Consider the following 19,464-nt stretch of genomic DNA (forward strand, 5'->3'; position numbering starts at 1 on the left):
TGGGAAAAAACATTTTACATATACTGTTGATATAGACTTAATGCATTATAAACTATACTATAGATATAGAGTATTTTTATTATGGACAACACTGTAGCACCATACATGCATTTACAGGTCTCCACAGTGCATTTATTATACTAAATTTGCTTTCTACATGGAGATGGAATTTACATGTGGAATTGGTAAAAGTTGTGATTTTTCAATACTTATTTTACATGCTTTGAATGGGGTGCTAAATAAAATATTACTTTATCATTTCTCTAATGGAAATGATATTTCTATATATCTTGTAAAAATATCAAAATATTATTTATTGCAATAATGTTTTTGTCATTTGATTTTTAAAAAAATCTATGTTTTTTTTTTAGAGATTGTCCTGGTCTTATTATCTATTTCATGGGTTTGGCAAATTCATCATAGTTGACTTGGGTCAATTTTTTTGTCTTCTTTAATTATTATTATTTTTAATTTTATCATTTAATATTAAATTGATTTAGAATTTCTGATTTGTTTTTAGATCCATCAAGTCATTCCGGACATATCTAATTATTAAAATAGTTGTCTATTAAATATATTAAAATACAATTTACTTTTCTAAATGAATTTTTACCATTACAATACACATAAATAAGAAAACTATATTTACATTATTAAAAAGTCATATTACTAATTTCCTCTTCTACGTATAATCTCTCCTTTAAAATGCTTATAAATCCCACCAATATTATACTATACTTTAAAAGGTATGGGAAACAACTTTGTGCATGTACTATTGATATAGACACAACGCACTATGAACTACTATGTAGATATAAAGTATTTTCACTATAGATAACATTGTAGTGCTATAGGGGCATTGTCTTTACTATTTTTAGTTAAAAAGTATTGCTAGGGTCATTGTCTTTTGTGTTTTATGTGTCAAAAATTGTTAGGTCTGGCTTAGAAGCAAGACTCAAATCGCTTCCAAGAGATGTTGGGTCTGACGAGGCAACCGGACCCAACACTAGTGGGCTTGGATAGCCGCCAAATATTTTCAATTTTTTTTTTTTGCCTCTTTAAATTTTTTATTTTTTCTCTTATTGAATTTTTTTTCATATAGTAAAGAAAAAATAAATTGATGTGACTTTTTTATATATTGTATAAAAGTTAGATGATGATATTTTTTTTCATTTGTGGTTGGGTTGAATTTTCTTATTAAAACATGTTTGTTTTTGCATTTAAAAAATGCTTTTAAAACAATTTATTTTATTTTTATTTTTTTCTTTACTTGAAAGTACTTTTGATTTATGTTTTTGTATTATTTTGATGTGATGACAAACCCAATGAGCCAGACCTGCATAGCAGAGTAGTACCCAATACACCGACAACTATTTTTTTTCCTTTAATTTTTTTCTTTTAAGATATTTCAAATTTTATTTTTTTTCTCTTTAATTTTTTTTCTTTTCTCTTATTGATTTTTCTTTTCATTATGTAAAGAGAAAATAAATTGATGTGACTTTTTTTATATTATACAAAAGTTGGGTGATGATAATATTTTTTTTATTTGAGGTTGATTTGAATTTTCTTATCAAAGCATATTTGTTTTTGCATTTTAAAAATGCTTACAAAAAAATTTTCAAATTTTTTATTTTTTTCCTTAATTCAAATTAATATTTTTTTGATGTTTTTGTATTATTTTGATGTGATAATATAAAAAATAAAATTTAAAAAATAAAAATATATGATCTCAATATATTTTTTTAAAAAAATATTTTTAAAAAATAATTGTTATATAATAATATAATAACTAGCATATTAGTCCGCGCTCCGTAACGAGTCAATAAGAATGTTTTTTCTCAAATGAAAAAATGATGAGTCGGGTTAAAAGTACGGGGTGTATTTGCATTATTCTCATCTTCAAATAAAGTATTTTCTACAGTTGCACCATGAATAGCGCATAGCAAAGCAACGCCAAATACAATGACAACTAATTTCTTTCCCTTTAGTTTTTTTCTTTTTAAGATATTTGCAATTTTATGTTTTTTTACTCTTTAATTTTTCTTTTCTTTTCTCGTATTGAGTTTTTTTTTCATACTACAAAGAGTGATATTTGATTTTTTTTCTCTTTAATTTTACAAAAGAACCTAAAATAAAAAAAAATAACAATAAAAATAATGAGGATCAAATTAAAAATTAAAACAAATGAGAGGTCATTTTACATCTTTGGATTGAAGGCTTACATTGAAAAAAAAATTAATTTCATAAAAGGATAAAGAAAATAGCATTAAAAAAATAAGGACTAATTTTTTTGTTAAAAATAAGAGAATAACCTGCAATTTTTTAATTAAATGAAAAAATTAAAAATAATTTTAAATCATCCTGCATGTGACATCCCGTGTGAAGGGGAATGACGTGCCACATTAAGAGACACTGTAAAAGGTTGAATTTTTGCCACTGAAGATAGTCGCATGCACCGCCAGAGTGTTTCATCCTTCCTTGCTCTCTGGCACATATACTTCATGACCCAACCAAACGTGCACTACTCGTTAACTACAACCTCTCATATTTGTTTAAGAATCTAATTTGGTCGTCGAATCTCTAATTGTTCTAAATCAACATGATTCAAATATATTTTTACAAACTGAGTATCGACCGAGCATCACACCTTTCCCTCAATATTACGAGACCTTCTATATCTAGGTAACCAAAATAAATAATTAAGTCAATTTCTAAAAAAACTTGAGAGGATCAATTTGAGAGAGAGAGGGAGTACCCAAAAAAAAAAAGAGAAATTATTTGCCTTCACCGTGCAACCCAGGCCCTAAAAGTATAAAATTAAAGAGGCTCAATGTTTATCGATTCTCAAATTCGTTAATCAAATCTTTAATTGCTATAAACCAATATGCATGGAAATATTTGAAAGGAGATGAACCAAAGTTAATGGTCTGGTGTATAAAGCCAATAATGTCTCTGAATAAGTTCACACCTCAAGAATCTGGCCGAGTAGCCAAGTTGTTAAATTGCAGAGTGCTCAGGCCCAATCTAGTTGTTGAATGCCACTGAGGAACAGAAATCTACCAGGAGAAATAAAATTCGAATGATGACATAATGCTTTAACTGTAGTATCAAGGATACGAGACTAACTGGCAGTTTCAAGGAGTCTACATGCCTCCAGTTTGTCCCTGTCAACATGTCCTCTGGTCTATGAAATACAGCTTGTCTGCATAAATGCACTTTCAGAGGCCAAATTGGATTGACCGAAAGCCCGATAGACTCAACTTCACTGGTCAAGTTTTGAACTAAAAGCTTATTTGGTTATTTATTTTTAGGGTATCGGAGAATTTAAAGTGTTTGTAAGCTGGCCGGACATCCATAGTTAAAAAAAAAAAAATAGAGAAACAGAAGCGGAAACGGACAATGCCTATACTACTGAGAAATAGGAAAGGATGCATCGTAATGAAACTCAGAAAATTAATTTGAAATGTTGTGACAGGAAAGCTCCAAGTGCCCGCTGAAACAAATGAGAAGAGCACCGAGAGCAGTTCTAGTTGTAACTTGTGTGTGAAATGCCGTCTGCATGTTTGCCAATAATCAATGCTTGCAGACAGGCTAATGGTCAGTCCTTCCAAAGATTAATCAAATAATTTCCTACCTAGTTAAGCAAACAACAACAACAAAAACAAAGGTTGATGACATGAAACGTACAACAGTTTCTTTATATCAGACATGGGAAGAAACTACTGTCAAAATTCTGCAGCCTTGCTGGCTTTAAACCAATTAAACAGTAATCTAAAAGGCGTGAAGAAAATACTGTTTTGGATGCCATTGTTTATCAAAAAAACAAATAATTGTAAATTGCCATGATGATTCGTTTTTTTTTTAGCATCTCTTCTTCTTCTTTTTTTATTGCACTCTTATAGATTAAAATTAAAAACAATTATTAAAGGCCAATTAAAACATATTTGTTAAAAAAGAGCAATATTCAAAGATAGAAAACTAAAATGAAAAACATGATAAAAAAAGATAGTTTTGCTAACATTGAGGCTAAACGTATACTATAGTTCTCTAACTTTTCAGATTATAATCTTTCACTCCCTAACAATTTATAAAATTAAATTTTAATCCCAAATTTTATTTTTCTTATTTTTTGATCCTTAAGTTGAGAGATAAGAGAGAGAGTGGGCGGATTCTGGTGATAGAGAGAAAATCTTGGTTAAGAGCTATTCCAGCCATGAAAATGTATGATTTTGGTTTCAATAAGTTCCTTTTGATGAATAAAGTTTAGACAAGGTGTTTTTTCTTAAATTTGCTTGAAATGGTAGATTTGAACCTAAAACCAATCTTGGTTTTCAAGTTTATTGTGGGTTTTAGAGATAATTTTTGTTTTTTAAAGGCTATACATACGTTTTACAAGGTATTTAGAGTGTTTTATGGTTTTTTCGGGTTGAAACATAGTTAAAAATGAGTTTTTCTTGGTAAAAAACAGACTATTCTAATTTTTCAGTAACTGCAGATCGGCGGAATCTAGGCAATTGAGGCAACGTGTTGCCTCTATTTTTTCCAAATTATTAAGGGCCAGACGAGGAGTGTTGGGCCTTCCTAGCCTGAGAGACTAGGCTTTTTTGTTTTTTTATCCATTAAATTCTTTTATTTTTTTTTATCTTAATTAATTGAGTAAATTTGTTTTTTTTTTAAAAGAGAAGGTAATAGTCAATAAGGAGAGGGAGGATGATGAAGGTGAGTAATGATATTAAAAAAAGAAGAAAGGAAAGTTAATAACAACGACTCAAGTAGTGAAAAGACTAAATTGGTTGAAATAAATTTTCAATTTTGGAAAATTATATTTAATTGATTGAAAAAAAAAAGTTTCGTTTGATAGAATCAATAATTTAAAAAGTTCTTTTGATGAGTTGATGAAAACTTAGAGGACAAATAATGAGTTTAGCCAAAAATTACATCGTTTTCAAGGAAAACCTGGGATGAGCAAGGAACCTTGTGTAGAAAGAGCATCCAGTTCATTCTCTAGTTTTGGATCCCCAAATGTTGTCCCTTCCATGAGGGCCAATCCCAAAGCCCATAGGGACCATAAGGACCAGAGAAAACCTAGACACAGCTAGTTATAGGTGGAAGCAGCCCTGCATTGGCAAATTCCACTAATTGCAATTCCATGCCATAAGGACCATGGAAACAAGTAAATCTTTTTTTTTTTTTAGTGACTTGAGGTATTCGGACCAATTTATATGTACTATAACTAATTCTTAAACTCACTGAACACCCTGCAAACTCAATAAACAAGTAAAATATCACGAGAGTAACAAGTATATACCCTAAGACTCGAACTTAAAAGACAGAGACAAGGAAAACCTTTCCTCTACCATGGGCCAAAGCCTCGGTGCAACAAGTAAATCTTAATTAATGGAGTGATCGAAGGGCACCGATGGAGGAGAAGATCTATGCAAGACGGGTTTAAGTGCATAAATCCAATTGATAAGGAGAATTTTATTGTATCAAGATTCAATAATCTTAGTAAATTAGTGAAAAAACTCCATTTTTTTTTATACTAAAATAATATCATTGATTAATCTGATTACCAATTTATGCTCGAAAAGGGTATTATAATTATGCATTATGTTGATTTTTTACGCCAAAGGTGAAGTTAAGCAAAAGCACGGATACATATGGGCTAACCATCCACTAGGCCTTAATTGCGATGATCTCATTATGGCTTTGGCACTAGCTGTGCGTCTCCATGTATTCACCAGACATAGAAACACTAGAGGCTAACCATGATGATCTTGATTCTTGTTTATAGCACCATAACTAACTAGGAAATTCTGCAAATTTGATACCAAAGAGAATAGCTATGAAGTTAGAGCCTTGGCGAATTTTGAGTGTATTTGTTTTAATAATTATGATTGAGGTTAGATATAGCTTAATTATACACAAAACTTAAATATAAAAATTAATTTTCATTTTTTTTAATTTTTTTTTATAAATTTTATATACAAACTCAACCTCAACCACAAAAATTAATGAGAGAGGAGATTAGAGCTGCTATGTACAGGGGATCTTGGCTCTGATGAATGTAACCGAATAACATGATTGCCATGATTACCTATCACCCTCGCAAGACCATAGCTTTGAGTATGTTTTGAGAATTTAATCCATCAATTAATAAAAACTCAAAATTATTTCAAGAAGATGAACAAAAAGAATATTCTAGTCATACAATAGTATATTAGAATCACATTTTAACATTACATCACCACTCCAGATAGATCAATCAAAGAATAATTCCTACCTTTTTCTTTCTCTACATATCCCTATAAATAAAAACACAACTTCATTGCGTCATGTCATCGAATCTCAATAGTTAACAATGGTCTCGAAGCAGTTGAGTCCATCAAGCTCTGGTGCAAACCTTGGCACCTTCTTCTCTTGTTTCCTAGCAAACGATCTCGAGGAGCTTCCTTCTCGATTCTTGATCAACTTATCTTCTGCCACCTTACTATCATCACCAGCAGTCAAAACCCTCTTGGTATTGCAATCCATGGTTGTAAGAGCGAGTGAAGACCTCACTTTTTGACCCAATAACTCAGCACAGAAAGCATCAAATGAACTGAACATAGAATTCATGGTCTCTTCAAGAAAATCTTGATCGCCCCAAATCTAAAGTAGTAGAAGACCCTTTGAAAGCTAGAGAGGAAGATTCTAGTTTGCCTTTCTTGGTGTGTTTAGGTATTTGACGAGGAGCAATTTCAAGAAAAACTATATATAAGGAAGGAACCTTGACATCCTTTGGAGAGGGGGAAACCTCTTTAATTTCCAAGTTGTTTCCTTTTCGCTGTAGGAATGGGTTGGGGCTCAAAAGCGTGTGGACGCCAGCTTGTGGGGGCAGCTAGCGGAGACCAACTAACCATGTGACCATGTTCAACGATCAAAGGGCATTGTCTCGCCTAAGCATGTAGACTTGCTTGGGATTTGGAGATGCTTAGCTACGACTTGGTCCCAATCTCAATTCTCAAATTTTCTTTTGACCCGGAAAATATAAAAGAAGAAAATATGCCCTTACCACTTTTACAGGTTGTGGATTATTTTGTTCATTATATTATTGTTATTGTTTTGCTAGTGATGCTCGGTAGAGGTTAGTGAATTTCTATTTTATTTAATACTGATGCAATAATATGCATGCCAACATGATATATTAATATATTAAATAAGTAGCTTGATTTATGGTACATATTAGGTCAATTTTTTTTAATGATAAAAATTGATTTAGGTGATGTTAACATTTTTTTTTAAAAAAAAAAAATAGAATATGAGTAATTGATTCGAATAAGTTCAATAAATTCAATCAATTTAATAATATGATTATAAAAAAATTAATAACAAAAAAACAGTAATAACTAATTTAAAAAAAATAAAAGCTTGCCAATATTTAAAAAATATCCTTTAAGTATTTTTTAAAAATATCAATAAATATGTTGTAGGATTGGGTTGGGGCTCAAAGATTTTCAAGATGTAAGGAAGACTTCCTATAGAGATGATGATGGTTGCCTATGAGTTGAGTTTCTTTAACATACAAAAAAAAATAGCAATTATAAGTTAAAAAAGTATTCAAGGCTACTCAGGCCAACCTATTTAACCTACGTGTTAGGTTATGATATCAAGATAACCTGAAAAAAAGAAGTAAAACGAAGAAAATATTAAAATCTATTTTTTTTTTAAAAAATGTTAAATGTTGAATCATGAGATGTAAAGGATTAGAAAAATAGCAACTATAAGCAAAAAAAAAAAGCTCGAGCCCACCTGGATTAACTTGTCAAATCCATGAGTCAGGTCGTGAGATTATAATAACCTTACAATGAAAGGAAAATGAAGAAAAACATGAAAGCTATTTAAAAAAAAAAACAAGTGTTGAATTATGATATTGAACAAAAATAAGAAAAAAAAAACGATGCAAACACTTGTTAGCTTATAAAACCTGTGCTTCAGGTAATTTAATCGGAAGCACTAGATATGGAAAAACCACGAAGATCATTTTTCAATAAATTAAATATTGAAAAATGAAATATAAAAAGATCAATAACTCAAAAGGGTATAAAAGAGAAAAATTAGATAGTAAAAGGCAAAAAAAAAAAGGGTAGAACTATATAAGTTAACTTGTTAAACTCATGGAAGGTAATGGAATCAGGATAACTCAATAAAAAAACAAAGAAAATCATGAAGTCATTTTTTTTTTAATAATAAAAAAACAACATTTAGTAATGAGATTGAAAAAGAAAAAGAAAAGTCTTCAAAAAATATAGGAACCCATACTTGCTTTTAAAACTGTGACCTGGGTCATTTGATTGGAGGTACCAAATCCATAAAAACTATAATTCTCAATTTGTTTTAAATAAAAAATTAATTGTTGAAGGATAAAATTTAAAAAAAACCACAAAAAATTAAAAAAAAATATAAATTAAAAAAGAAGGATAAAATTTGAAAGAAAAACATTGAGGTGGTGAATAATTTTTTATTGAATGACTAAATTGTAAAGAAAAATAAATTTCACAAAATAATTAAAAGAAAAAACCACCAAAAAAATAAGAAATAAATTTAAAAAGATCAACAAATTAAAAATCTTAATTCAAGAATAAAATTGGTAACAAGTGTACGTGCGCTTGACAACTTTTATTTTTGTAATTTTTAATCTCTTTAAAAGACAAATCTACCCCTCAAATAACCTGCTGATAACTAAAAAAACCCACATGAAAACAGGAAGTTGCGCCTAAAACAAGCCTAAATAAATTATGAGATAAAGTTTAATTTCATGATTTCACTATGTAAGAATAATGAAAATACACAAATGCCTCCAAAATAAGGCTTAATTAATTCTGACATAAACGATAAGGTAGTAATTAAATTGTGAAAAAAAAAATGAAATCTCAAAAAAGCTCATGGCAACAAAATATTGAAGTATTTTCTTTTAAGGACAATGAAGGTTTTTAATTGTTAAAAAAATGAAAATATGATTGTACCCCCACTGAAAATGAAAATGATAAATGAATCACTTTACCCTTGAACTTAGTCTTGCGATCTAATTTAAGGAAGGAAAAAAAAATCATTTTACTATTATAATTCAAAGTAAATTCTCTCTTATAATACAATAAATATCTTACTTATAACTCCACAAAATATATATATATATATATATATATATATATATATTATAAAATACTCTAAAACGCGTGGGTTTTTCACTGTAGCAGCAAGTTTTTTTTTCGCTTTTGCTTTTTCTGTTTTTTACATATAATGTATAACTGTGCACACAGTGCACAGTGAAACACTTGACTTTTTCTTTTCTTTTTTTTTCGCCTATGGGTTTTTTTTTTTTGCTTTTTTCTTTGTGTTTTTTTTTCCTTTAATGAATTTTTTTTTGTTTAATTTAGTTTGTTAATGTGATTTTTTTTTATTTAGTTAGCATATTTTTATTACACGGATCTCGGGTTTGACGAGTTAACCTGAATTTTTTTTTGTTTTTTTCCTTTTTAATCAATTTTTTTCGTTTGACCCATCGATTTTTTTTCTATTTAGTTATCAAACTTTCATGACGTGAATCCCAGGTTTGACGGGTTAACCTGATTTGACGAGTTAACTCAGTTAATTCAGATTTTTTTTCTTTTTCCTCATTGGTAATATGCTTGTCTTTTGTTTGTTTTTGTTTTTTTTTAATTAATTTTTTTCGTTTAGTTTAGGTTGTTAATGTTCACTTTTTTTTTATTTCTTTTAATGATTTTTTTTTGTTTAATTTAGTTTGTTAATGTGAAAAAAAAATTTTATTTAGTTATCATACTTTCATGACATGGATATCGGGTTTGACGGATTAACCTGGTTTAACAAGGTAACCTGATTTTTTTTTTGTTTTTTTTCCTTTTTAATCATTTTTTTCATTTAGTTTAGTTTGTTATTATTTTTTTCATTTGACCTATCGATTTTTTTTTTATTTAGTTATCAAACTTTCATGACATGAATCCTAGGTTTGACGGATTAACCTGATTTGACGGGTTAACTCAGTTGATTCAGATTTTTTTTCTTTTTCCTCATTAGTAACAGGCTTATGTCTTTTGTTTGTTTTTGTTTTTTATTATTTTTAATTAATTTTTTTCGTTTAGTTTAGGTTGCTAATGTTCAATTTTTTTCTATTTAATTATCAGACTTTCATGACACGGATCCCGGGTTTGACAGGTAACCTGGTTTGACGGGTTAACCCGGTTAATTCTGGGTTAACCCATCAATTTTTTTCTTTTTTTAATTAATTTATTTAATTATCATACTTTTATGACATGACCTTGTAGTTAAATCCATATCCAATGCTATTGGGTCTGGTATTAGAGCTAGACCTAGACCTACTGGGTCATGCAAGTTTAATATTATTATTATTATTATAAATATTACTTTTGGGTCAGGCGTTATAAACAAACACAAGATTCTTAGATATAACTTTGTAGAAAGACCTAACACTTTTAGATCTTAGTTTTTTTTTTGTATTTTTTATATAAAAAAAACCCGCAGCATCGCGCAGGTTATGTGAGTAGTGTGTGTCTCTATGTATATATATATATATATATATATCTTGTGGAGTTACAAGTTGAATTTTGAAATATCGGTACTCTTTTCATTACCAATCAAATAAAATATTCATAAAGAAAAAAAACCCAAACCTATCCAGGTAAGTTCATGTCGGGGGATGCTAGAGGACAACAGCTGACCATGTGATCATGTTCAGAGATCAAAGGCATGTGCCTTGTCAAAGTATGTTTACCTGCTCGGGAATTGGATATGCTTAGCTAAGACATGGTCTCGACCTCAATTCTCGAATCTTCTTTTGACTTGGAACATATAAAAGATGAAAATGTGCCCGTGATTATGCCACTAATTATGTCGGTGGAGAATATTTGATAGTGTGATAACGGTTATTTTTTAAATAAATTTTTATGTTAAAATACATGTTAATAATTTTTTTTATTTTTTAAAAATTATTTTTGATATGAACACATCAAAACAATTCAAAAGATACAAATCATATTAAATTTTAACAAAAATTTCCAAACGCATTTGATATACAATTGGATTTGGAACTGCGTTGGGCACTTAAAGAAAGCATTTCACCTCCCTTCTGGCGGAAAGTCCTTTTATCAGTCGAGGATTAGAGAATTGAGAATAAGATCAACTCGGCTTCCAATAATATTTTAATATATTTTTAATTAAAATATACTTTTAGTAAATGCCATGAATCACGTAGGTATTTCCAGGGTGTATTCTTTGTTTATTTTAAGGATTTTTATATCATTTAAAGGATAAGTGAATGACGCAACAACACTGGATTTCAATTGTTTAAATTGAATTTTCAACCATTAAAATTGATTATTTCTTTCTTGCAACGTGCTTAATGACCTTAGCACCTTGCTGTGTTCAAATTCTCATCTTATCCCATATTTATTTATTTATTTTTGGCAGGACTTGTAATTTTTTTTACATGTATACCCTTTGGGCCTGCTTGAATTTTTTAATTGAGTCCAGGCAGAAATTTAAAAAACAACCTACCAAATTATCCCTCATGAGACGAGCCAATTGGCTAACTGAACTAGCAAACCATTTTAGATAGAGTTGTATAAAGGAAGAATGAACTGTCATCATATGCCAACTCATTTAATGGAAGATTCCAACTAATGACAGTTGATATGCCAAGATTATTGCAAGCTAGAATCAAGGATTGGTTTTGTATTTATTTTATTTATAGACTTTCCATACTTAGTGACTCTGTTTTTTTTATATAAATCACTTTTTGATAATTGAATAAAATTGTACAAGATTCAAACCGGTGCTTGTTATCTTTTAAGTTGTAAGCAATGAGAGGAGCCGAGGAGCCTTGGATAAAGGAGAGCAAGCTTTGAGTGAGTTTGCTTCACTACATTGGAAGCCCCACATCTAAAAAAAACAATTATTTTAAAATACGGATTAACTTGTGATTCAAGTAACTCTTGACTTATACCGACCTGTGTTTTAAAATAAATAGAGGAGATTTGATGTAGTGTAAGATGGTCAAAACTCGGGTTGACCCATGCTTCAGTTAACTATGAGAAAATTCAGTCACAATCCGTTGATTATTTTTTTTTTTTAAATAATATCATTTTGACTTTCTTATAAAACAAAAAGATTTGATTGACTTGAATTAACTTAAGTTAACCCACTTACCCACGACCCGATAATTGTCATGGATTGACTTTAGGGTGGCTTAGAAACAAATATGAGAATAAAAACCTCATTTGAAATAGAAAAATCAAATGATAGGATTAAATTGAAAAAAAAATAAAGAAAACTTGATACAAATAAACAAACGACCAAATGTGATTAACTTAACAAATCACACACCCTTTCTCTAATTTTATGCAAGGGCTGCAAATTTTTCAAGGTTAAAGAGAGAGAAAAAAGAGAGGAAAAAATTATTGTCAAAGCTTCACCATGCATTGAGCGGAGACGTGTGCCTGTCCATCATGATAGGGGTGGTAAATGCATTGAAAATCGTCTTGTAATGTGATGTTCAGCCATTGGGAGGTGTTACATGCACTGCCCAAAAGACACAGACGCCTCTAACTTGTTGGCGCGTCCAAGACACGCGTCAACAAATTTTTTTTTTCTTTTAATTTTATTTATGCAAATACCAAATTTCCCTTTACCCACACAATATTAATGAAAAAACATTATAAAAAACCAAAAATTATCTAAAGCTTAGCTATCGATTATTTGACTTTAAAGGTATGTTAGTGACTATAGTGTGCAAAAAAGAATGAAAAATAAAAAAACACCCCCATTCTTATTATTAAGGGAATTCAACTTTTGAGGGTATTTGAGATATTATACTCTGCAAATATAATAGTAAAAGACTCATTTACCTTTATTGAATCTTGTAATAGCAAACGTATCCCATTGAAAATACAATGCTACCCTTGCAAGCAAGCTATAAAACTTAAACTATCAAGGGCAAAATGATAATTTTACTTTAAAAATCCAAAGTAAATTATGAGTGTGTGCACAGTGAAAAGCTAAATTCTTTTAATTTTTTTTGTAATATGATTTTGAACCCTTTTCTTGACCATCAATTAAAATTTTGAGACTTTAGGAGGTACACGATAACATTAACAAGGCCTACCTAATGAGGAGCATAGTTTCCAGAACTAGTTTAAGAACTGACATGATTTAGAACTCACATCACTAAATTATTGGGTTAACATATGGATCACCTGACTAACTAGGTATATCATTTTTCTCTAAAATACCAACGTTTTAATTTTTTAATAATTTTTTAATAAAATATTCTTTGAAGTTGACTTGACTGGGTCTCATTCAAATTTAACTGGGCCAATTGGATTGTGAATGAATTATTTAGGTCAATTAGATATAATCAGGTTAATATTCAAAATGATTTAAATCAAAACCCACCCAAATTAGGTTCCTTGCCATCAACTTTCTAGATTGACTTGTCGAGTTTAATAAGTATGATCAGGAGAAACAGGGTAAAAAGACAATCTACAAACCATGATCAGTAAAGAAAAATTATTATACAATTCGAAAACAACGAAAATTCCACATCGAAAGGAGAAAACAAAAACAATTAGTGAGACTAAACCAATGTTCAAGCCACTCTAATAGATATCATTCAAGGAGCCGTCGTTTCAAAGATGGAGAGTCCATCCATGAAGGGTGCAAGAGCTGGTGGCACACGCTGCTCTTTATTATTTTGACATTGTTGATAGCATATTATCACCATTATTCTCGTTCTTCTTGCTAGCAGATGACATTGTGTCACAAAAAGCTATAGATCAATTGTCGAGTATTTGTAACAAAAACTCAGTGAGTGACAAAAGAATGGGATTAGATATTGGACAGTCAGGAGAAGACAAAAGTTGTCTTCTCCTGCACTCCTTCGGAAATTTCATTGAATGAAACTCCACAGTGAAAATTACGTGTCTTAACATAACTCCTATTAGCAAGTACACACTAAATTTTGTAAGAAAAAAAGAAGAGTATATCCTACATTTTCTTGTTATGTTGATTAATTTACCCTTCTAAGGAAGATATTATGTCACTGTTATAAGACTCGTTGATCCACCGAACTACGGCTAGCCTCAAGTGAAGTGAGTGAAAAAAACTCTTTTTTTTTTTATTAAAACATTAATTTAGGATTATTTTTTAAGAAAAAAATCAAAGTTTGAATTGAACTAAGTGAATTGAACTATGCATTATGTTGATTTGTGATGCCATAGCTGAAGTTACTGTGTGGATTGATATCAAAGCAAAAAAGAAAAACACAGATATACATGGGCTAACCATCCACTTGGCCTAAATTGGGATGATCTCTCTGTGGTTTTGGCACCAGCTGTGCATCGCCATGTATTCACCAGACATAAAAGCACTGGAGGCTAACAGTTTAATCCTTATTCTTGTTTATAGCATCATTAATAATTAGGAAATGATGCAAATTTGCCAAATCTGATATAATGGAGAATAGCTAGCAAGTTGACCAGAGGAGATCCCTAAGCCTAGGATTAAGTTGTTAATCTGAATTTAGATTGACCACCATGCTAAGTGAACTACTAATAATTATTCTCTTAATGAGGGTTTAAACTACAAAGACAGGGAGATTAGAGCTGCTATGTACAGGGGATCTTGGCTCTGATAAAAGTAGCCGAATAACATGATTGCAACATCATAGCTTTGAGTATGGTTTTGAGAATTTAATCCATCAATTAATAAAAACTCAAAATTATTTCAAGTTGTTGACCATTGGAGAACCTTAAGCCTAGACAGGGAGATTAGAGCTGAAATATACAGGGGATCTTGGCTCTGATAAAGTAGCCGAATAACATGATTGCCATGATCACCTAGCACCCCCCGAAACACCATAGCTTTGAGTGTGGTTTTGAGAATTCAATCTATCAATTAATAAAAACTCAAAATTATTTCAAGAAGATGAACAAAAAGAATATATTCATATAATAGTTTATTAGAATTACATTTTAACATTACCATCACCACTCCAGATAGATCAATCAAAGAATAATTCCTAGCTTTTTCTTTCTCTACATATCCCTATAAATAAAAACACAACTTCATTGCGTCATGTCATCGAATCTCAATAGTTAACAATGGTCTCGAAGCAGTTGAGTCCATCAAGCTCTGGTGCAAACCTGGGCACCTTCTTCTCTTGTTTCCTAGCAAACGATCTCGAGGAGCTTCCTTCTCGATTCTTGATCAACTTATCTTCTGTCACCTTACTGTTATCACCAGCAGTCAAAACCCTCTTGGTATTGCAATCCATGGTTGTAAGAGCGAGTGAAGACCTCACTTTTTGACCCAATAACTCAGCACACAAAGCATCAAAAGAACTGAAAATAGAATTCATGGTCTCTTCAAGAATATCTTGATCGCCCCAAATCTCAAGTAGTAGAAGACCCTTTGAAAGCTAGAGAGCAAGATTCTAGTTTGCTCTTGCTGTGTTTAGGACTATATATAAGGAAGGAACCTTGACATCCTTTGGAGAGTGGGAAGCCTTTTAAGTTCCAAGTTGTTTCCTTTTCTCTGTAGGAAAGGGGTTGGGGCTCAAAGGCGGTAAGGACCGCTTCTTGTGGGGTAGCTGCTAGCCTGCTAGGGGAGACCAGCTGACCATGTTCAACGATCAAAGGCGCGTGTCTTGTCAAAGTATGTTTACTTGCTCGGGAAGTGGAGATGCTAAGCTCAAATCTCAATTCTCAAATTATCTTTTGACTTGGAAAATATAAAAGATGAAAATATGTTCTTGCCACTTTTATTGGTCGAGGATTAGTTTGTTCATTATATTATTGTTGTCGTTCTTAGGACATGATTGCTGACAAGTTACCATAGTTTTCAAATCCTACCATGATTGACGCGGGGTAAATCTAAGATAATAAGTCAGATGGGTTTGCATGAGTTAATTTCAATCAATTTATTTTTTATTCGGTAAGAAAATATATATATTGATATTATTTTTAAAAATATTTTTTTTAAAAAATCAATAAATTTTAATCGGGTTTTTATAATGTTTTTCTTGGGTTGATCAGCTATCTAGTTAACCTAAGTTTTTTCTTAAAAAAATAATAATTTTCTCTTTATTTTTCCTAAAATCAGCCTGTCCTAAACCTAGAATACACATTAATACACCAATAATGAAGCTGGGTAGAGTTCGGTAAATTTATATTTTATTCGTATGCACGTGATACTTATCAATAATTATGTTCACATATTTATTGATATGATAATTAATATATTGATTTTATATTATCATATTAACAAATTTGCACTCATGGACGTCTTGAAATATCTATGTCAAAACTGTAGTGTTTTAGAATCGACATCTTTAAACATTATCATTTTTTCTATTAACAGCTTTTAGTGTTCGTGAGACAACTTTTCTTTATTGAAATTATTTTTTCCCCTAAATCTTTAGCAAATCATGTTTGTTGGTCGATTGTCGGTCCAAGATATCCTTTGCTTGGTTTTTGGAAAGGTTAAATGATCTAGGACAAATGATGGCATAAATCAGCTCGGTTTGTGGGTTGCAAGAATTTAGAGAATTAAGAATAAGATCAAATTAACTTTCAATGAAAAAAAAAATAGTATCATATATGAAGAAAGTGTAACCGCAATTTAACTCCTGATTTGAATCACATTACTTGTTAAAAATTAATTTTAGTTTTTTAAAATTTTAATATTCTCTATTAAGTTTAAATTGGACTTTCAAACTTAATTTTTTACCAATTAAGCCCGTAATAAAATTAATTTGACTAATTTAAAGTAAATTAAATTCTTACATCTAATTAAATCTTTTATTTGGGCCCAAATTAATTCTTAAATATAATTCAACTTTAATTTGACGCATGATTAATCAAAATGACCTATTAAAAATCTAATTATGTCCTTATACTTAATTTGTTTTCAGATTTGTTCAATAATGATTTAATTTGAATTTGAATCTGCATTGTCTCTCTTGTTTTGGGTAAAATATGGTACAATTAGAGTTTCAATTCCATCTGAAATTGCAACTTGATTTTTTCTATATTTAAAGTCCTCCCAGTTTGCTTTTTCTAAAATATTAGTCTTTATTTTATTTTATTATTTTATTATTTTGGAAAGGAAGAAGATAATTTTGGGAAGTAACCCATAAATAGGTTATGACAACTTGGGTGACCCTTGGCTTAGACCGACCCGAGTTTCAAAAGAAATTGAAAGAGAATTGATGTGATAAGACCGGGTTGACCTATGCTTCAGTTAACCCAAGAAAAATCAAGTCAAAACCAATTAACTATCTTTGTTTTTTTTTTCAAAATAGTATCATTTTGACTTATAAAAATATTTTTTTGTTGACTTGAGTGAACAAAAGTCAACCCATTCAACCCGTGACCTGAAATTGACTCCCGGGTGGGGCATAGAAACAATCATGAGAATAAGGGCCTCATTTGAAAAACAAAATTGAGAGGATAAACACAAATTTGAATTGAAGGGAAAAATTGAAAAAAAAATCAAATTAACAAATTAATCCAAAATAAAAAAATAAAAATCAAGATTATGGATCTAAAGATGAAATTGAAAACAAATTAAAATTTGATAAAAAAAGTTAAGAATGAAAATTAGAAATCAAACCATTAAGGGTCGAACCATAAATATCATCAAATACTGAATTAAATGGCAAAATTGAAAAGAAAAATCAAATTCATAAGAGAATCCAAAAAAAAAATCAAAATCAAAAGAATGAGAATAAGAATGAGGACCAAACATAAAAAAAAAAATCATGGATCCAATGATGAAATTGAAAAGAAATTAAAATTTGATGAAAGAGCCTAGAATCGAAATTAGAAATCAAAATATCAAGATTCAAACTTAAAACATTATAAAATAATACGACATATTCGATAGAAAAATCAAATGACAAAGAATCAAATTGAAAATAAAATAAATAAAACTTGATACAAACAAACAAACGACAAAACATTATTAACTTAACAAATCACACACTCTTTCTAAGTTTTTTACAAGGACTACATATTTTTCAAGGTTAAAAAGAGGGGAAAGAGAGGGGGAAAGAAAATACATTGTTAGAGCTCCACCATGCATGGGGCAGAGACATGCGTCGGTCCATCATGATGGGGGCGATGAGAAGCATCGAAAGTCGTCCCGTAATGTGACCACTAGGAGGTATCGCAAGCATTGTCTAAAGAGACCATGCGCCTCCCACTTGTTTGCTTATCCAAGAAACACGCCAATAACTTTTCTTTTCTTTTTAATTTTATTTATGCAAATGGTAAATTGCCCTACATCCACACAATATTAATGGAAAAATATGATAAAAAGACCAAAAAATCCTAAAGAATGAAAAATAAAATACACCCCTGGTTTTATTGTTAAGGAAATTCAACTTTTAAAGGTATTTTAGATATTATACTATGCAAATCTAATAGTAAAAGACTCATTTACCCCTAATGAATCTTGTAATAACAAATCTGTCTCATTAAAAATACAATGCTACCCTTGCAAGCAAACTATAAAACTTAAACCATCATGGGCAAAATGGTAACTTTTATTTAGAAATTCATAGTAAATTGTGAGTGTATGTACAATAAAAGGCTTTTTAGTATTTTTTTTTGTAATAGAATTTTGAACCGTTTTCTTGACCCATAACTAAAATTCTAAGACTTTAGTAGGTACACAATAATAATAACAAGGTCTACCTAACGAGGAGCATAGTTTTAGAACCGTTTTAAGATATGACATAATTTAGAACTTGCACCACTAAATTATTGGGTCAACATATGGATCATATGGTTAACCAGGTATATCTTTTTTTCTCTAAAACAACAACATTTCAATTTTTTAATAAAAATATTCTTTGAAGTTGACTTGGCTGGTTTCATTTGAGTTCGACTGGACCAATCACATCGTAAATCAATTTTTTAAATCAATTGGATTTAATCAGGTCAATATTCAAAATAATTTGAATCAAAATCCAATCATATAAGGTTCATTGTCTTCAGCTCTCTAGATTAACCTGCCGAGTTCGCCAAAGTTTAATAAGGATGATAAGGAGTAACGGGGTAATAAAACAATCTGCGAACCTTGATGAGTAAAGAAAAATTATTATTGATCAACCAACAAGAATTAAGAAAAAAACACAAAAAACTCAAATATACATAGCTTCAATCCCCAATTTAAAGATTACACAATTCAAAAACAACGAAAATTCCAGATCGAAAGGAAAAAAACAAAAACAATTAGTGATGTCGCACCCGACATCGCGGCGCCCCCACAAATAATCTTGATTAGGGAAAAAGAACAGATTTCTGGCATCTTGTTCTTTTAGGGGAAAAGGTCTTGTTTAAGGAGTCGCCACCTAGTATTATGGTCACTAGGAACCCTAACTGGTCA

The sequence above is a fragment of the Populus nigra genome, chromosome 1 (genome assembly GCF_951802175.1).
Source record: "Populus nigra chromosome 1, ddPopNigr1.1, whole genome shotgun sequence".
In the NCBI taxonomy this organism is placed as follows: domain Eukaryota; kingdom Viridiplantae; phylum Streptophyta; class Magnoliopsida; order Malpighiales; family Salicaceae; genus Populus; species Populus nigra.